This window comes from Marmota flaviventris, chromosome 4, assembly GCF_047511675.1.
Source record: "Marmota flaviventris isolate mMarFla1 chromosome 4, mMarFla1.hap1, whole genome shotgun sequence".
Taxonomy (NCBI): domain Eukaryota; kingdom Metazoa; phylum Chordata; class Mammalia; order Rodentia; family Sciuridae; genus Marmota; species Marmota flaviventris.
The window spans coordinates 135,882,636-135,900,769 of NC_092501.1; positions in this window are offsets into that span (position 1 = coordinate 135,882,636).

Sequence of the window (18,134 nt, forward strand, 5' to 3'; positions counted from 1 at the left end):
AGGGTGGCTTTGAACTCCTGATCCTTCTGTCTCAGCCTCCGGAGCTGCTGGGATTACAGGCATGCACCACTGTGTCCAGCACCAGGCACATTTTAAAAGAATTTTTGAAGAAATAGTAATATCATTTCCTGTTTTCATAAGAACTTTATATATTTACATATAATTTCACACACTACTGACCTTTAGTCAATTTCATATAACCATGGAAACCCACAGTATTAGTTCTAGTACTGATAAAAAAAAGCAATTGTTCACTTGTGAGTAAAACAAAAAGTCATTGTATACACACTTATTATATAATTGTTATTTTAAAACTAAATCAGCAATTAAGAAGAAGAAGAGAAAAAAAGACTCCCAGAGGCTTTATTTAATCATTTTAGCAAGAAAGATAAATGGAAACAGCCATGGTGCTGATGATTTATAAAAAAAGAGGGGATACCACCAATAAAAACATGCTCATGTTTTTTGAGTTCCTACATTATAAAAGTATCCCAGAAGATTTTTAATTGGGGCTCTAAATTAACATCTACTTATAGCATTTCCCTCTGCAACAAACAATCCATTCTTCATTACATTTAACTATCATCGGCTAGAAGGGCATGTGTATTTTGGTTTATGTCAACAGTTTCTCCATCCTGTAGAGGGGAATGAGCCTGACATGCCTTTCTCTTGACCTCTCTGCTCCTCATCTACATACACCTGTGTTCTTATTTTGTAAGCTCTTTCTGCTTTTATTTGTTTGATATTTATTTCCTGATAAATTATGTTGAATTTTAAAAGAAGGACTAGCACAGAAGGAGGCATGAGGTTCTTGAACCCACCAAGTTAAGAGACAAACCCAAAGTATGGTGACTCCATTTAATTATTGCCTGCCTTGGTCCTGATTCCAGTTTCATAGTCTCTAATTGATGCTAAGAGCTCAATGCCATTCTACCAAATTCTCTTTTGTATAAGTTAGAGTCAGTTTCTGTTTCTTGCAATCAACAGATCTTAAAAGATAAATTGAATCATTTCCATTTATAGCTGATCTTACTGATGTTGTGTTGTTTTTTTCTGAAAAGTTTCACTTTTTGGAGAATCCTGGAAAAAAAAAAACTGAGAGTAAGCAAATCCACTTCAACTTTATGGAATGTGCACACAGGATACATACAACAACATCTGGGTCTGACATTGATTTGTCCCTTAGTGAATAAGCTAGTTTGTCCCTAATAGCTATGTATCATGACAGAAAATTCTTCTGCATTAAGAATTATATTTAGATAGATACTTCAGATATTGGAAACTCTCCCTTTTGAACAAGGATGTTTCTTAGAAGTAAAAGATAAATATCATTCAGGGAAGAGAAAGTACATTTAAATTTTTAAGGATCTTCTTTGTTAGATGCAATTTAGCCTTGCCTTATTTTCTATACCTTTGTAATTAAAACAATGCCAATGTCTCTATAAGGTATAGCCCATTGAAATTGAAAAGAAATTTTTAGCACTAAGTAAGGGGAAAAAGCCATTTTCTTAAAGATTATATTAGATGCTCTTGAAATGGGTTTATTTGAGGAGGAGTTCCCCAGAGTTAGGTATAAATAAGCAGAGCAGTGTTGGGACAGATTGAAAACGGAATACTTAACTTTTACCATCAGAACCTTTAACATTTTAGAAATAAAATCTCAAATATGAATATTTGCATAAATCTCAGGGCTGCATCAGACAGCAGAATAGTTTTTATTACATTTCCCTCATGTCCAGAAGATTCTATTACACTTCAGGAAAACTTATTTCACTCAAGAGCACACTATCCAAAAAGGTAGTGATCTGTTTGTGCTTGATACAGGTGTGCCGGCTGGGTAATGATTCAGATGGGAGAAGCTTTTTAACTGTGACAGTGATCATAGCAATTTTCTCTGAGTGCAAACATGCAACAAATATTTTGGGGTCCTGCATATAATGCTTTATGTTATTCCCTTTTTGTGTCTTAATAAGGAGATTTTATTGAAGGAAAGGAGCACTGGACCTACATCAAAATTTAATTTCAGTTATATTTAAAGCATGTATACATTTTAGTAATAATTAGGAGTCTGGTCCTCTAGTCTAATGAGTTTGGAAACTGAACTTATTGTTATTCTTCTAGCTCAAGGTGATTGAGGAATTCTGGACTTGGGCTGGGTACCAATTCAGGCATCCAACAAAACTTTCATTGGAAAAAATAGAAAATATTTTTTCAAAATAAGTAAAAAAAAAAGATAGATGGTGACCAATTTAATATAGAGAAATAATAAAGTAATGTAACAAGAGGACAAACGGGATCTGCTTTGAATTAGGTGTGACGGGAATGTCCCTACGGAGGATCTGACATTTCAGTTGAGTCCTGAGTGATAAGGAAGAGTTATTGTAAAAGTCCTGAGACAGAAATAAAGTGGCACATTCAAGAAACAAATGATTTATCTCTCTGTGCCACAGTTAGCAAGGTAGAAAGTTGTTTACCATCAAATCAGTAAAGTAGCCATAAGCCAGGTTGTAGAAGCTTTGTAAGCTCTGCTGAAGGGTTTGGATTTTACTCTGAGTATAAAGGGAAGCTAGTGGAAGGTTTTTAAATCAAGAAAGGATTTGATCCAGGCTATGTCCATGGGGTCACTTTAGAAAAAGTAGAGGACAAGAGTTGGAGCAGGAATTCCAGTGCCAAGACCACTGTAATAGTCTGGGAAAGAGACAATGATGGCTAGGACTAGAACAGAGTGGGCAGAGAGAGTGGAAATATGTCTACAGGTGGAAGCAACAGAATCTGCTAATGGATTAGGAAGGGGATATGTAGAAGAGGAGTCAAATGGTACCATTTTACAGAGATGAGATGAATGGAGAAGTGGATTTAGGGGTTGGTATCAAAAGTCACATCATGGCCTTGCAATCATATTGTCTATTAAATACCCACATAGATACTCCAACCAGGCATTGAAGATATGAGTATAGGGATCTGGGTGAGGGTGGGGAAACAACTTTTAGCATTCATCAACACAGTGATATTTAAAGTCATAAGTCAAAGTGAAATTACTCCAAGATAATGTGTTGTTATTAAAGAGAACAGTACCCAGGACAGAACTCTTCAATATTTAGAGAAAAGGGGGCAGAGGGTCAATATCCACTGAAGAAGCTGTGGAAATAATGAGACAGGAGGAAAGTGAGATAAATGCAATGTCATGGGAACCAAGGAACAAAAGTATTTCAAGGAGGGAGTGATCAACAGTGACAATATGTTTAAGGGTCAAGTTAGATGAGCAACAGAGCTGATCATATTAGTGATGAGACCACTAATAGGGGCCTCAATGTCTAAAAGGATTCTAGATCCAATTTCATATGGTCCCACTCTCAATCTCAGTTAATGGTTCCTGAGAATCCACTTGTTGTCAGTTACGGGGGGAGTGAGATAAAAAAAATTCTCTAGTCTGGTCTATAGGAGAATGAAATGGAAATAAGACATTATACTTCAGTATGATAAATTGTAGAATAAAAACATATTTAAGATGGCATGAGAATGGCAGAGCATCTATGACAGAGATCCCTGCAGACTTGGCACCTCTACTTATTAACAGCACAGCAAATTATGTGTTCTCTTGAAGTCGAGCTAGTAGTACCCATCTAATTCATTAGGCCACAGTAAGCATTTAATAAAAGCCAGCCATGGTATGTGAGCTGCGAAGAAGGAAGCAGTCTAGAAGGTTCTGGAAGAACTGAATAAGATGTCACAGAGAAGGTGATATTTCTGATTGGTTTCTGCAAGAACAGTGTGAGTCTATAGGCCTTATGAGAGACATACAGGGATTCCAGACACAGAAAGAAAAAGAGAGAGTAGCAAGAGTTGGAAATGCATGACCTGCATAGGGGAATGTGTTTAGTTCAGTGTGACCAGTCATAGGGTATAGGAAATATAGAAAGTTGAATAAAGTTGAGTTGAGACCAGACATGAATAGCCTTGTAAGCCATGCTCTGGGATTTGAACCTTGATCTTCAGGCAGTGAGAATTCAAGGTTCTTCTTAATCAGAGATGTGGCATAATTAGGGATGTTTTTAGAAAAAATGACAACTGATAAATCTGAGACATTGAATGAAGGAAGTGAAGTCAGGAAGCTTTCCTTTCAAAGTCAACAGTGTAATAAAAAGACATAAACATGAGGAAAGTCTAAGAAAGTGAGACTTTGTTGATTCCCAGAAGGTCCACGCAAAGAGTTTGGAGGCTATTAGAGTAGCGATGAGTGCCTGAAAATGAGAACAGCTATAGAGGGAGGGAGACAATGATATGGATTTGTGGACATGGAGGGGTAAGAGGAATAACTGAAGAAAACCCTGAGAGTTCTTGGTCTGCAGGTGACCCTCAAAATGGCAGGGATCTAGAGATTCCTGGGCCAGGATAGTCTTGGGGTAGAGGTATAACTGAACATTGCAGAGAACAAAGAACAAAGAGTTTTTACACACATTACCTCCTATGATCTCTATAGCATCTTATAACATAGCTATTATCATCATTCTATTGCATGTGAGACCTGGAATGGCTGAAATAATTGCTTACGATCCTGTTGGGAGACAGAATTTTGGGCTGTGTGAGAAACCCAGCACCTCAAATAGCTGTTTCTAGTCAAGCTTCAACTAACAAAAGAATAAACTATTTTTGTTTGTCAAACAACCCTACTCTGAGAATAAGGACAGCAAAATATGATTCATATTCCAGATTTGTAAGATTTCAGTTTTGCCCGATTTAAATTCTATATGTCTAGCCCAATATTCTGCAAGCCAGTATTCCTCATGAAGAAAAACGTCTCTAAGCTGTTACCTGGTCCACAGTGTAGACCCAGAACCATGCTGCAGACTCTACAGAGGTCAGACTCATGCAGTGAAACAGAAAGCACAAGCAATGGAATGGGAGTAGAAGACTATTGGCTCCTCATTCTTAGGCATCTTTTAAAATACAATGGACATAAAATGTAATAGAAATGCATTGAGAGTGGCATACAATGAAGTGATATTGTTTATGAAATACCTTCTCAAATCACTCACCATCAAACATAATCCCTGCCAGTCACTCCTAGGAGAGTAGGAAACAAAGCCTGACATTGGAGCAAAGTGAGGCATACTCTGATGGATTACAAAGACAAGGCAGAATGTATAATAAATCTGCCAAGGAGAATGATCGAATTGCTAAATCCTGAACATGCACACCAGCTCTCTAAGAGAGAATCCACATGCCCTTCAGAAGAAAGGAGGATGAGGGAATCCATATTCACCTCAGAAGAGAGGAAAACGTCTTCAGAGAAAAATGCTTCACTGACCCAGGAGCACAGAAAGCTGCTCCGTGTGTTCCTGGCAAGTTTCCTTTTCCAAAGTCACTAGTTCACGACATTTAAAAAAAATAAAATAAAGGAGAATATTTTCCGCCAACGATACAGCCCCTCAGGAAGGCAGTCTGACCACCAGCAGAGGGTGACCTTGAGGCTCCCAGTGAGCCTGGCTTTCTGCTTCCTCCTCTCCGCAGTTCCTCCACCTCCCTTTAGTTTAAAGTCTCCATTTCTTTTAGGGAGCAAGGCTTAGGGATTTGACACCAATCTTCCCAGAAATCACATTTCAAATGACACCAGACGCTGAAAAGAGAATGACTATTAAAGCAGTCAGGCAGAGCAGGCAAGGGAGAGAGTACCAAATGCTTGGAGAGCAGAATGAGCTCCTAGGGAGTTTTCACTACTTTGCATTTAAACAAGCACACTCTGCCCCCTGCTGGAGAGAAGATGTTTTGGTTTTTGATGGTTCTATTCTTCTTTTTTTTTTTTTTTTTTTTTAATTTTTTTTTTTTTATTGGTTGTTCAAAACATTACACAGCTCATGACATATCATCTTCCATACATTTGATTCAAGTGGGTTATGAACTCCCATTTTTTACCCCAAATACAAGTTGCAGAATCACATCGGTTACACATCCACATTTTTACATAATACCATATTAGTGACTGTTGTATTCTGCTACCTTTCCTATCCCCTACTATCCCCCCTCCCCTTCCCTCTCATCTTCCCTCTCTACCCCATCTGCTGTTGTTTAATTCTCTCCCTTGTTTTTTTTTTTCCCTTTCCCCTCACAAACTCTTATATGTAATTTTGTGTAACAATGAGGGTCTCCTTCCATTTCCATAGTTTCCCTTCTCTCTCCCTTTCTCTCCCCCCACTCGTCTCTGTTTAATGTTAATCTTTTCCTCATGCTCTTCTTCCCTGTTCTGATCTTAGTTGCTCTCTTTATATCAAGGAAGACATTTGGCATTTGTTTTTTAAGGATTGGCTAGCTTCACTTAGCATAATCTGCTCTAATGCCATCCATTTCCCTGCAAAATCCATGATTTTGTCATTTTTTAGTGCTGCGTAATACTCCATTGTGTATAAATGCCACAGTTTTTTAATCCATTCATCTATTGAAGGGCATCTGGGTTGATTCCAAAGTCTAGTTATTGTGAATTGTGCTGCCATGATCATTGATGTGGCAGTATCCCTATAGTATGCTCTTTTAAGGTCCTCAGGGAATAGACCGAGAAGGGCGATAGCTGGGTCAAATGGTGGTTCCATTCCCAGCTTTCCTAGGAATCTCCATACTGCTTTCCATATTGGCCGCACCAGTTTGCAGTTCCACCAGCAATGTACAAGTGTACCCTTTTCCCCACATCCTCGCCAGCACTTATTGTTGCTTGACTTCATAATGGCTGCCAATCTTACTGGAGTGAGATGGTATCTTAGGGTGGTTTTGATTTGCATTTCTCTGACTGCTAGAGATGGTGAGCATTTTTTCATGTACTTATTGATAGATTGTATGTCCTCCTCTGAGAAGTGTCTGTTCAGGTCCTTCGCCCATTTGTTGATAGGGTTGTTTGTTATCTTGTTGTTTAATTTTTTGAGTTCTTTGTATATTCTGGATATTAGGGCTCTATCTGAAGTGTGAGGAGTAAAGATTTGTTCCCAGGATGTAGGTTCCCTATTTACCTCTCTTATTGTTTCTCTTGCTGAGAAAAAACTTTTTAGTTTGAGTAAGTCCCATTTGTTGATTCTAGTTATTAACTTTTGTGCTATGGGCGTCCTATTAAGGAATTTGGAGCCTGACCCCACAATGTGTAGATTGAAGCCAACTTTTTCTTCTATCAGGTGCAGAGTCTCTGATTTGATATCTAGGTCCTTGATCCATTTTGAATTTACTTTTGTGCATGGCGAGAGAAAGGGGTTCAGCTTCATTTTGTTGCATATGGATTTCCAGTTTTCCCAGCACCATTTGTTGAAGATGCTATCCTTTCTCCATTGCATGCTTTTAGCGCCTTTATCAAATATAAGAAAGTTGTAATTTTGTGGATTGGTCTCTGTGTCCTCTATTCTGTACCATTGATCCACCTTCCTGTTTTGGTACCAGTACCATGCTGTTTTTGTTACTATTGCTCTGTAGTACAGTTTGAAATCTGGTATCGCTATACCTCCCGATTCACACTTCCTGCTTAGAATTGCTTTTGCTATTCTGGGTCTTTTGTTTTTCCATATGAATTTCATGATAGCTTTATCTATTTCTACCAGAAATGCCGTTGGGATTTTGATTGGCATTGCATTGAACCTGTAGAGAACTTTGGGTAATATCGCCATTTTGATGATGTTGGTTCTGCCTATCCATGAACAGGGTACATTTTTCCATCTTCTAAGATCTTCTTCTATCTCTCTCTTTAGGGTTCTGTAGTTTTCATTGTATAAATCTTTCACCTCTTTTGTTAGGTTGATTCCCAAGTATTTTATTTTTTTTGAGGATATTGTGAATGGGGTGGTTTTCCTCATTTCCATTTCAGAAGTTTTGTTACTGATATACAGGAATGCCTTTGATTTATGCGTGTTGATTTTATATCCTGCCACTTGGCTGAATTCATTTATCAGTTCTAGTAGTTTCTTTGTAGATCCTTTTGGGTCTTCTAAGTATAGGATCATATCGTCCGCAAATAGTGATATTTTAAGTTCTTCTTTTCCTATTTTTATGCATTTAATTTCTCTTGTTTGTCTAATTGCTCTGGCTAGTATTTCAAGGACTAAATTAAATAGAAGTGGTGAGAGAGGGCATCCCTGTCTTGTTCCAGATTTTAGCGGGAATGCCTTCAGTTTTTCTCCATTTAGAATGATGCTAGCCTGAGGCTTAGCATATATAGCTTTTACAATGTTGAGGTAAGTTCCTGTTATCCCCAGTTTTTCTAGTGTTTTGAACATAAAAGGATGCTGTACTTTGTCGAATGCTTTTTCTGCATCTATCGAGACGATCATATGGTTCTTATCTTTAAGTCTATTGATGTGGTGAATAATATTTATTGATTTCCGTATATTGAACCAACCTTGCATCCCAGGGATGAATCCTACTTGATCATGGTGCACAATTTTTTTGATATGCTTTTGTATTCGATTCGCCAGGATTTTATTGAGAATTTTTGCATCCAAGTTCATTAGAGATATTGGTCTGTAGTTTTCTTTCTTTGAAGTGTCTTTGTCTGGTTTCGGGATCAGGGTGATGTTGGCCTCATAGAATGAATTTGGAAGAGCTCCTTCTTTTTCTATTTCTTGAAATAGCTTGAAAAGTATTGGTATTAATTCTTCTTTGAAGGTTTTGTAAAACTCCGCTGTATACCCATCTGGTCCAGGGCTTTTTTTGGTTGGTAGTCTTTTGATGGCTTCTTCTATTTCTTCCTTTGTTATTGGTCTGTTTAAATTGTGTGTGTCTTCCTGACTCAATCTGGGCAGCTCATATGACTTAAGAAATTTATCGATGTCTTCACTGTCTTCTATTTTATTAGAATATAGGGTTTCAAAATACTTTCTAATTATCTTCTGTATTTCTGTAGTGTCTGTTGTGATATTGCCTTTTTCATCCCGTATGTTAGTGATTTGAGTTTTCTCTCTTCTTCTCTTCGTTAGCATGGCTAAGGGTCTGTCGATCTTATTTATTTTTTCAAAGAACCAACTTTTAGTTTTATCAATTTTTTCAATGGTTTTTTTTGTTTCAATTTCGTTGATTTCCGCTCTGATTTTAATTATTTCTTGTCTTCTGCTATATTTGCTGTTGTTTTGCTCTTCCTTTTCTAGGGTTTTGAGATGTAGTGTGAGTTCGTTTATTTGTTGGTTTTTTCTTTTTTTGAGGAATGAACTCCAGGAAATGAATTTCCCTCTTAAAACTGCTTTCATTGTGTCCCATAGATTCCGGTATGTTGTGTCTGAATTGTCGTTTATCTCTAATAATTTTTTGATTTCCTCCTTTATGTCTTCTGTAACCCATTGATCATTCAGTAACATATTGTTTATTTTCCATGTGATGCAGGATTTTTCCTTCCTTCTTTTTTCATTGATTTCCAGTTTCATTCCATTATGATCAGATATGGTGCATGGTATTATCTCCACTCCTTTATATTTACTAAGAGTTGCCCTATGGCATAATATATGATCTATCTTTGAGTACGATCCATGTGCTGCTGAGAAGAACGTGTATCCACTTGATGATGGTTGATATATTCTATATATGTCGGTTAAGTCTAGGTTATTGATTGTGTCATTGAGTTCTATAGTTTCTTTATTCAGCTTTTGTCTGGAGGATCTGTCTAATGGCGAGAGCGGTGTGTTGAAGTCACCCATAATTATTGTGTTGTGGTCAATTTGACTTTTGAACTTGAGGAGAGTTTGTTTTATGAATGTTGCTGCACCATTATTTGGTGCATATAAATTGATAATTGTTATGTCTTGTTGGTGAATAGTTCCTTTTAACAGGATATAGTGTCCTTCTTTATCCCTTTTGATTAACTTAGGTTTGAAGTTGAGTTTATTCGATATGAGTATGGCCACTCCTGCTTGCTTCCGAGGGCCATGTGAGTGGTATGATTTTTCCCAACCTTTCACCTTCAGCCTGTGTATGTCTTTTCCTATCATATGAGTCTCCTGAAGGCAGCATATTGTTGGATTTGTTTTTTTGATCCAGGTTACCAGCCTGTGTCTCTTGATTGGTGAGTTTAGTCCATTAACATTTAAGGTTACAATTGAAATATGATTTGTACTTCCAGTCATGTTTATTTATTTATTTATTTTAGTTTGGCTAGTTTTTACTTTTTGGTTGTTTTCCTCCACCTTTACTGAGATACCTCCCGCTGTTGGTTTTGGGCACTGTTTTTCCATTCCTCTTCTTGTAGAATTTTGGTTTTCTGGCTGCGAAATCTTTTAGCTTTTGTTTATCGTGAAAGATTTTAATTTCATTGTCAAATCTGAAGCTTAATTTTGCTGGATACAGTATTCTTGGTTGGAATCCATTATTTTTCAGCGTTTGAAATACATTGTTCCAGGATCTTCTCGCTTTCAAAGTCTGTGATGAAAAATCAGCCGTTAACCTAATTGGTTTACCCCTGAATGTAATCTGCCTCCTTTCCCTCGTAGCTTTTAATATTCTCTCCTTGTTCTGTATGTTGGCTATCTTCATAATTATATGTCTTGGAGTTGGCCTATTACAGTTTTGGATGTTTGGGGTCCTGTAGGCTTCCAGGATTTGGCAATCCATTCCATCTTTCATCTCTGGGAAGTTTTCTAGGATTATTTCATTCAATAGGTTGTCCATTCCTTTGGCTTGAATCTCTGTGCCTTCTTCTATCCCAATGACTCTCAAATTTGGTTTTTTGATGAAATCCCATATCTCTTGGATAGATTGCTCGTGAGATTTAAGCATCTTTTCAGTATTGACTATATTCTTTTCAAGTTGATAAACTTTGTCTTCATTATCTGATGTTCTGACTTCTACTTGATCTAGTCTATTTGTAATATTCTCGTTAGCATTTTTAATCTGGTTTATGGTTTCTTGCATTTCTAAAATCACTGTTTGGTTTTTTTTTAAGATCTCTATCTCCTGGTAAAGCTCGTTCTTTGCAGTTTGTATTTGTTTGTTTAGTTGGTTTTCAAAATATACTTTCAATTCTTGGATTTGCTGTCTCATGTCTTCTCTAAAATTCCGTTCCATCTGAGTTAGGTATGCCTTGATTTCTTTCCCTGTCCATGTTTCTGATGCTTCTAGGTCCTCCTGTAGATTTAAGTTGTCCTGCATTATCTGTACTCCTTTTTTCCCTGGTTTTTTCATGTTGTTCACGTTACTTTCCAGCTCTATTTGACTGCTTTGTAACTGCCTTCTCCTATACATTTGTTTTGGCTTTGTTTATATCTGTTGTTTCTCCTTTGTGGTGGGAGATTATGCCTATAGATGTTGGGCTTTATTGTACTTTAGAGCTGATTCATTCAATTTATAAAGGGCTTCCGGATTTTGTATGCATATAGTGATTTGTTTTTTGTTCTTAGGACTTTATGTTGGGTGCTATGAAGGTATACGGGTTAGTATGTCTTGGCTACTTTAGAAGATTGCTCTACTGAAGGGGGATGCTAACCGTCAATTGGATCAGGGTGTTGGTAGTAGCTAGGTATTTAGGAGCACTATAGACGGCCTCGAAACATTCACCTGTTTGCATTTAGACAGTTACACGAAATGGAGGACGTAATGCTTGGGATGAAAGTTGGGGGGAAGGGAAAGGAAGGTGCTCTTGAAAAGTAAGAAGGAGGGGGAGTTAGATAGCATAGAGGAGAATGGAAAGAACAATAAAACTTGGAAGGGGAGAGAAAGAGGGAAAAAGGGAGAGAAAAGATAAAATAAAATAAGAAATAAAATTAGGTCTTAGAGATCCATTTTCTTCTCTTCCCGTAGGCAAAGCTGTGCCCTCCAGGCTGAGATTTGCCCTCAATGTGTCAACAGCAATCCCTGTAAGGCGGCTCCTGGGAGTCTCTCAATCCTGTTGGTCCAGAGCCGTTTCACTTCTACGGCCCCTCCTCCCCTTCCTCCTGCCAGCCAGCCAGGTCCTGTGCACCGGAGGAGGTTCTCCAAGGATTTGGTTACACTTTCAGCACCTCTGGGTGCTCTATTTCCCTAATGACTGAGCACTCTCTCTGTCATTCATCTAAGCCCCAGTGCTGTGGAGCTGTGTTCTGGGAGTCAATAGTTTAATTTTTCCTGACCCCTTTGGTGGGCACACCTTCGGAGTCTGGCGGCTAAGACCATTGGTGTCGCCACTGGTGGTAATGGGAGTTGGGGGTCGAGGATCCCATCTGCTTCCCTCAGCCCCTACAATCACGACCACTCCGCTAGCAGTAGGAGGAGTTGGGGGTCTGGAGTGTCCTCTGTTTCCCTCCGCCCCTACTGTCACGCCCTCTCAGTTGGCGGTTGGGGGAGTTGGGGGTGGGGAGTCTTCTCTGCTTCCCTCCGCCCCTACAGTCACGCCCACGTCACTGGCAGTATTGGGAGTTGGGGGTCGGGAGTCCCTTGGCCCTTACAGTCACGCCCACGGAGAGATTTTGAAGTTTCCCGGTTGTTTGTATCTGATGCGGGTGGGAGTCACACACCTGCCAAAGTAGATTCCGCTGGGAAGGAATCTCTTTGGCCGAACTTTGGTGACTTCCCCTCTCTGCAATGGCGGGCCCCTGCCTCCTTGCTGGAGTGTCCGAAGGGAGGGGTGGAACTGGCTTGTCTCTGGTCTGACCCAATCTCTGGTTTTAGTTCCCAGTTCGCTATTTCATAAAGGCTTGGTTAGATTTCCTTCACGCCGTCTCAGGGGGGGAGCCGTTTGCCGGGTGGGCGGGGCCGTTCGCAGTGGGGGCGGGGCCGTTAGCAGAGCTGGGAGGGCACAGGCCGTCTGCCGGGCAGGGACCCTTCTGGAAGCGCAGGGCCGCTGGGGGCCGACTGCAGAGCCTGGGGTGGTGGCCGCGGGCGGGGTGCCAGCAGAGCCCAGAGGGCGGGGGCCCCGTTTGCCGGGTGGGCGGGGCGTTAGCAGCGCCAGGAGGGCACAGGCCGTTTGCCAGGCCAGGCAGGGATCCTTCTCGCTGCGCGGGCCGCCTGCAGAGCCGAGCCTGCGCTGGCCGGGGGCGGGGCCGCCAACGGAGCCGGGAGGGCGGGTGGGGGGGGGGCTTTTGCCGGGTGGGCGGGGCCGTTTGCCCGGCCAGGCGGGGACCCTTCTCGGCGCGCCGGCCGCCGGGGGCCGCTTGTAGAACCCGGTAGGCAGTGGCCTCGTGGCTAAGAGCCGGGCGGGCGGGGTGGCCGATCACCGAGCGAGCGGGGCCGCCAGGAGAGCCAGGATGGCGGGAGCCCTCTCCTGGGCCAGGCGTGGACCCTTCTCACTGCCCCGGGCCACCGGTGGCCGCTTGCAGAGCCGGTTGGGCGGTGGCTGCAGGATTGGACCTCTGCGCCCGCGGCCGGCCAAGATTCACTTGTCTGGGGCCAACTGTCACCTCTAATATAACTTACTACTTCCTGGCAGGTCTCCTTTCAGCGGAATTTTGCTAGAAGTTCCTCAGTAGGTAGAATGTAGCTGTTTTAATGGGTGTTTCTGATCTGGTTAATGTGGAGATACTGAAAGTGCTGCTTCCTTGCCGGCCGCCATGTTGGATCCCCGGTTCTATTCTTCTATTGTCTACTGCAGGCCTGACCCTCCATACCCATGGGTTCTGCAGCATGGATTCAACCAAGCGCAAAACCAAATGTAAGTTTAAAAAAATTTTTTTTTAATGTATCTGTATTGACTGAAGAAGTGCGAACTCTTTTCATTATTTTCTAAACAATACAGTAAAACAATTAGCTTGGATTTTTCAGATTTGGGGATATTTATATATGCATATTTTGGGGGTAGAACACAAGTTTAAAAATTAACTTCATTCATATTCATCTTGTGTACAGAGACTGGGAGTAATTTGAAGCCCCCAAGATCAGGTATGGAGTATTCCATTTGTGACATGTCAGTGGTCAAAAAATTTCGGATTTTGGAGAATTTTGGATTTTCAGATTAGGGATGCTCAACCTGAGTACATAGTCTACAGAGGATTTAAAGTGTCTGATTGGTCATATGCAGATACTGTGTAGTTTTATATAAGGGACTTGAGCATTCACAAACTTGGTATCAGTATAAGGGTTATGGAAGAAATTCCTCATGGACACAAAGGGATAACTGTATGATTTTGATAGCAAGAGAAGACAACGAAGAATCTTAATGTCTCAAACTATCTATGGTGACATTTAGCTTCACCAGCTTGAATGTTTTTATAAACTCCTTCTATCCCCGCTCCCTACCACACTTCTCAATTTCTAGTAATAACTATTATATATTCAGCTCAACATTTTTAGCTTCTTCCTATGAGAGAGAACAAGTGGTACTTGTCTTTCTGTGTCTGACTTATTTCACATAACATAATGTTCCCCAATTCCATCTATTTTGCTGCAAAGTACAAAATTTCTTTCTTCTTTATGGATGTATAATTCTCCACTGTATATATATTCCACATTTTCTCTATCCATTCAGCTGGTGATAGGCATCTAGATTAGTTCCATATCTTAGCTATTGTGAACAGTGCCCTCAATAAACACAAGTGTATAGATATCTCTTTGGTATATTGATTTCATTTCCTTTTTATATATACCCAGAAGTGGAATACCTGGATGATATGATACGGGTTTTTTTGTTGTATTGTTTTGGTTTTAGTTTCTTAAAGATAATTAAAAAATAGTAAGATTTTTTATTGTTGGAATAGAAACCAAAGTATACACCACAAGAAGAGATGGAAAGGAGAAAGGATATATAACATAAGGCAGAGCCTCAAGGGACGTGGTGGACCAGGGACAGATGAGAGATTTTGTAACTCAAAAGAAAATTGGAGAGTGGAGAAAGGAATTGTTAGAAAGTGTTGCCCCAGGTTATGAATCATATTTGTCTAATGTTCTTCAGTGAATAAAAATAAAGAATACAATCACTTTTTAAAATTTTCTGTGGCTGCTAGATTCTACCTCTGGGATGTGGAACCCCCCAGATGTGTAAGAGTGACATCACCATCATCATTATTACTATTCTTAGCATTACTCAGATTTTATTTATAGACTTGAAGTTATAGGACAAAAGATTAAAATCATTTTCATGACTAATAACATTTTGCTCTTCAGAAAGATCTCCCTGGTTACATGGCCTGGCTACCTTTCAAAAGAATGAAAGTCCTCCCCTGGTCTTCTTGAGTACCAGGGGCTCCAGCTAGGTGAGGTATGTTGATCATCAAGCATCCTCTTTCCAGAAAGCTGAAATGTGTCTGAATTGATGGTGCTGGAACTTAATCTTCGAAGGGAGAGGCTGCTTCTCGAGAATGCTATTTTTTTTTTCACAGAAAGCAAAGTCAGATGGACTTGACCTGGGGGATTCTCCCCACCAGGCCAGAGTCCAGCCTGCTCTGGCAGTTAATGACTAGGGGCCAACCCTTAATATCTATTCTTGCTCAGCAACTCCAAAGTAAGTATATACAACTACATCATAAACTGGAAAAGGTACCATCTAGATTTACTAAACATGAAAAGAGCAGTTTCAGCCTTGAATACATCCAATTTTCAGTTGCTTCTCAGTGATGTTCAGTTTTTAAACAGTGAAAATGGGAATTCTGTTATCTTCTTGACCCGAATAACCAGAGAAAATCTAAAAACAAATAAAAAGCCTGCATCAGCACAAGGTTACAACTAAATGGAAAGGAAAATTAAGAGCAAACAAAAACCATCAAGCAGATCAGTTCACAAGAGCCATATAACATGATCAGCTCTATAAATAAATAAAGACTCTGACCAGTGTAAATAATTTGGAAGTACCTAACATTGAATTACAGGTGGCAATAGAAAAATAATCAGATATTCAAACATACAAAAGGAATGACCACCCCAATATCTCATCTTACTAAATAAAATATTTTAAAAACTAAAAAAATAATGTTCAGGTCTCTACCAATCTATACTAGTAGAAGTTGTAATACTATAGTGTCTGCCAGTAATAATTCACAGCTCAGGTGCTAGAGTCAAGGCCATGTGTTGAATACATTCTGAGCATCAATGGAATCTGTTCAGTAAGATATTGTAGATATTGTGAAATGTGAAGTGTCAGAGATACATTGAATAATTTTAAAATGAAGTTAGTTGATGAATTTAAGCAATCTTACAAAACTCTATTGTACAGATTAAATTTAACAAGCGACCAAATAGGAAGCATTTTTTTCATGGGGTTAAATAATTACTTTTATTAGTACCATATAGGGCACATTTGATGTGACAAGTGTTTATGACAGCTCTTCATATTAAATTGAAGTCATTCCTCATAGCAAAAGGACAATAGATCTTCTCTCTCTCTCTCTCTCTCTCTCTCTCTCTCTCTCTCTCTCACTAGGGATTGAACTCATTGCCACTCGAACACTGAGACACATTATGCCCAGCCCTATTTTGTATGTTATTTAGAGATAGGGTCTCATTGAGTTGCTTAGTGCCTCACCATTGCAGAGGCTGGCTTTGAACTCAAGATCCTCCTGTCTCAGCCTCCAGAGATGCTGGGATCACAGGCAGAGGACAGTAGAGAATTCTAGGCCAACTTTTCTAAAAACTAGATGCATTTCCATTTCTAAGTTGTAACTTTATTTTTATTTCTTATTGACACAAAAATGTTCATGTTTATAGGGTAGAGAGTGATATTTCAATCTACGTTTATGCCATGATTGCATCAGGGTAATTGGCATAATACATTACCTCAAACATGTACCATTTCTTTGTGTTGGGACCCTTCAAAATCCTCTCTGGTAGCTATTTTGAAATATCTATGTCAATCATAGTTACCCTGCTGTGCTACAAAATTCTAGAGTCACTCCTCCTATCCAACTGCACCCCTGCACCCATTTACCATACTCTCTTCCTCCTCTTACCTTCCCAGACCCTGGTGACCACTATTCTACTCCATACATCTATGAAATCTACTTTTTTAGCTGCCATATAAAAGTAAGAACATGTTGTGCCTGACTTATTTCATTTAACTAAAAGTCTTCCAGGCTTATCTACATTGCCACAAATGATAAGATTTTCTTCTTTTATGGCTGAATAATATTCCTTTGTGTGTATGTGTGTGTGTATGTGATATTTTCTTTATCCATTCATCAAATAGGAAGCATTTGATGAAAGGAATTTTGTAGATGGGGTAGGGGACAGCATCTAGGATAGTGAGTCCTAAAGCATAATCACGCTCACCCCAGGCACACATGCACATATGCTCACCCGCAAACACATTACATGCCACAAAAACGCATGCAACTTTTTAACATGTAATAGACAACTATGAATATGAAAGAAATACCTTAATATCTGAGAGGGCCTTCGGTGGGCCAAACTTGGTAGGGTTGGGATGGGTGGTTAACTTCAGCAAGCTGGTTTGCAACTGAAGCTTGGGTCTTTTTGCATAGGGATGAAATTACCCCAACATATGTAATCAGCAACAGCAGCAGTAGTAGCAGTAGCAGCCTTCAGCAGCCCTCCACTTCCAGCTCCTGAGTTATTTCTCTACCTACCCAATGCTAAAATTCTCTATGAGCAGGAATGGAGATGGGAAGGAGGAGGAGGCAGGTAGCAGAAGGTGGTGTGCAAGAACAGATCCTGTTCTATCGCCTTGAAAGAGGATTGCTAGTAAGCTGCTTGTGTGTTTTAATGCTGACTCTCTAGTAGGACATACGATTTGAGTCCTTAAACTGGCAGATGAAAAGAAAGTCCCTCTAGTATGGGGGCATCAGCCTTTTAAAAAATTAAATTGTTCAACATACCATTAAAGAAGATTATGGTTTTTGTTTCATCACAAAATGCTCCTTCTTCCTTGTTATGTGTTATTTCACAGACTTCCCAGAATAATTTATCCCACCAATTCTTCTTAGAGACCCTAGAACACATTGGTAATAAAGGTGCACTCAGAAGCATTTCCTGAGGTTTAGGGTATGAGTTGGTGGTTCTACTTTACTAAGAACCATCTACTCACAATCTTAGTTTCATATCCTTCTAAGGCAAAGATGAAAAGTCTGCCATGGACATGATACCATAATTCTATGAGCATGATGGCAAATGATGCAAACCTTTGTACTCAATTAGCCTGTCTTCCATTTAGTTTGTGTTCCCAGCAGTGCAGAAATTCTGGCCACAATGACTAAAGTTTTAAAAAGTAGCATGGGGCTACAGGTAGGCCTAATCAACTGCAAAAATAAAACAAAACAAAGGGGAAA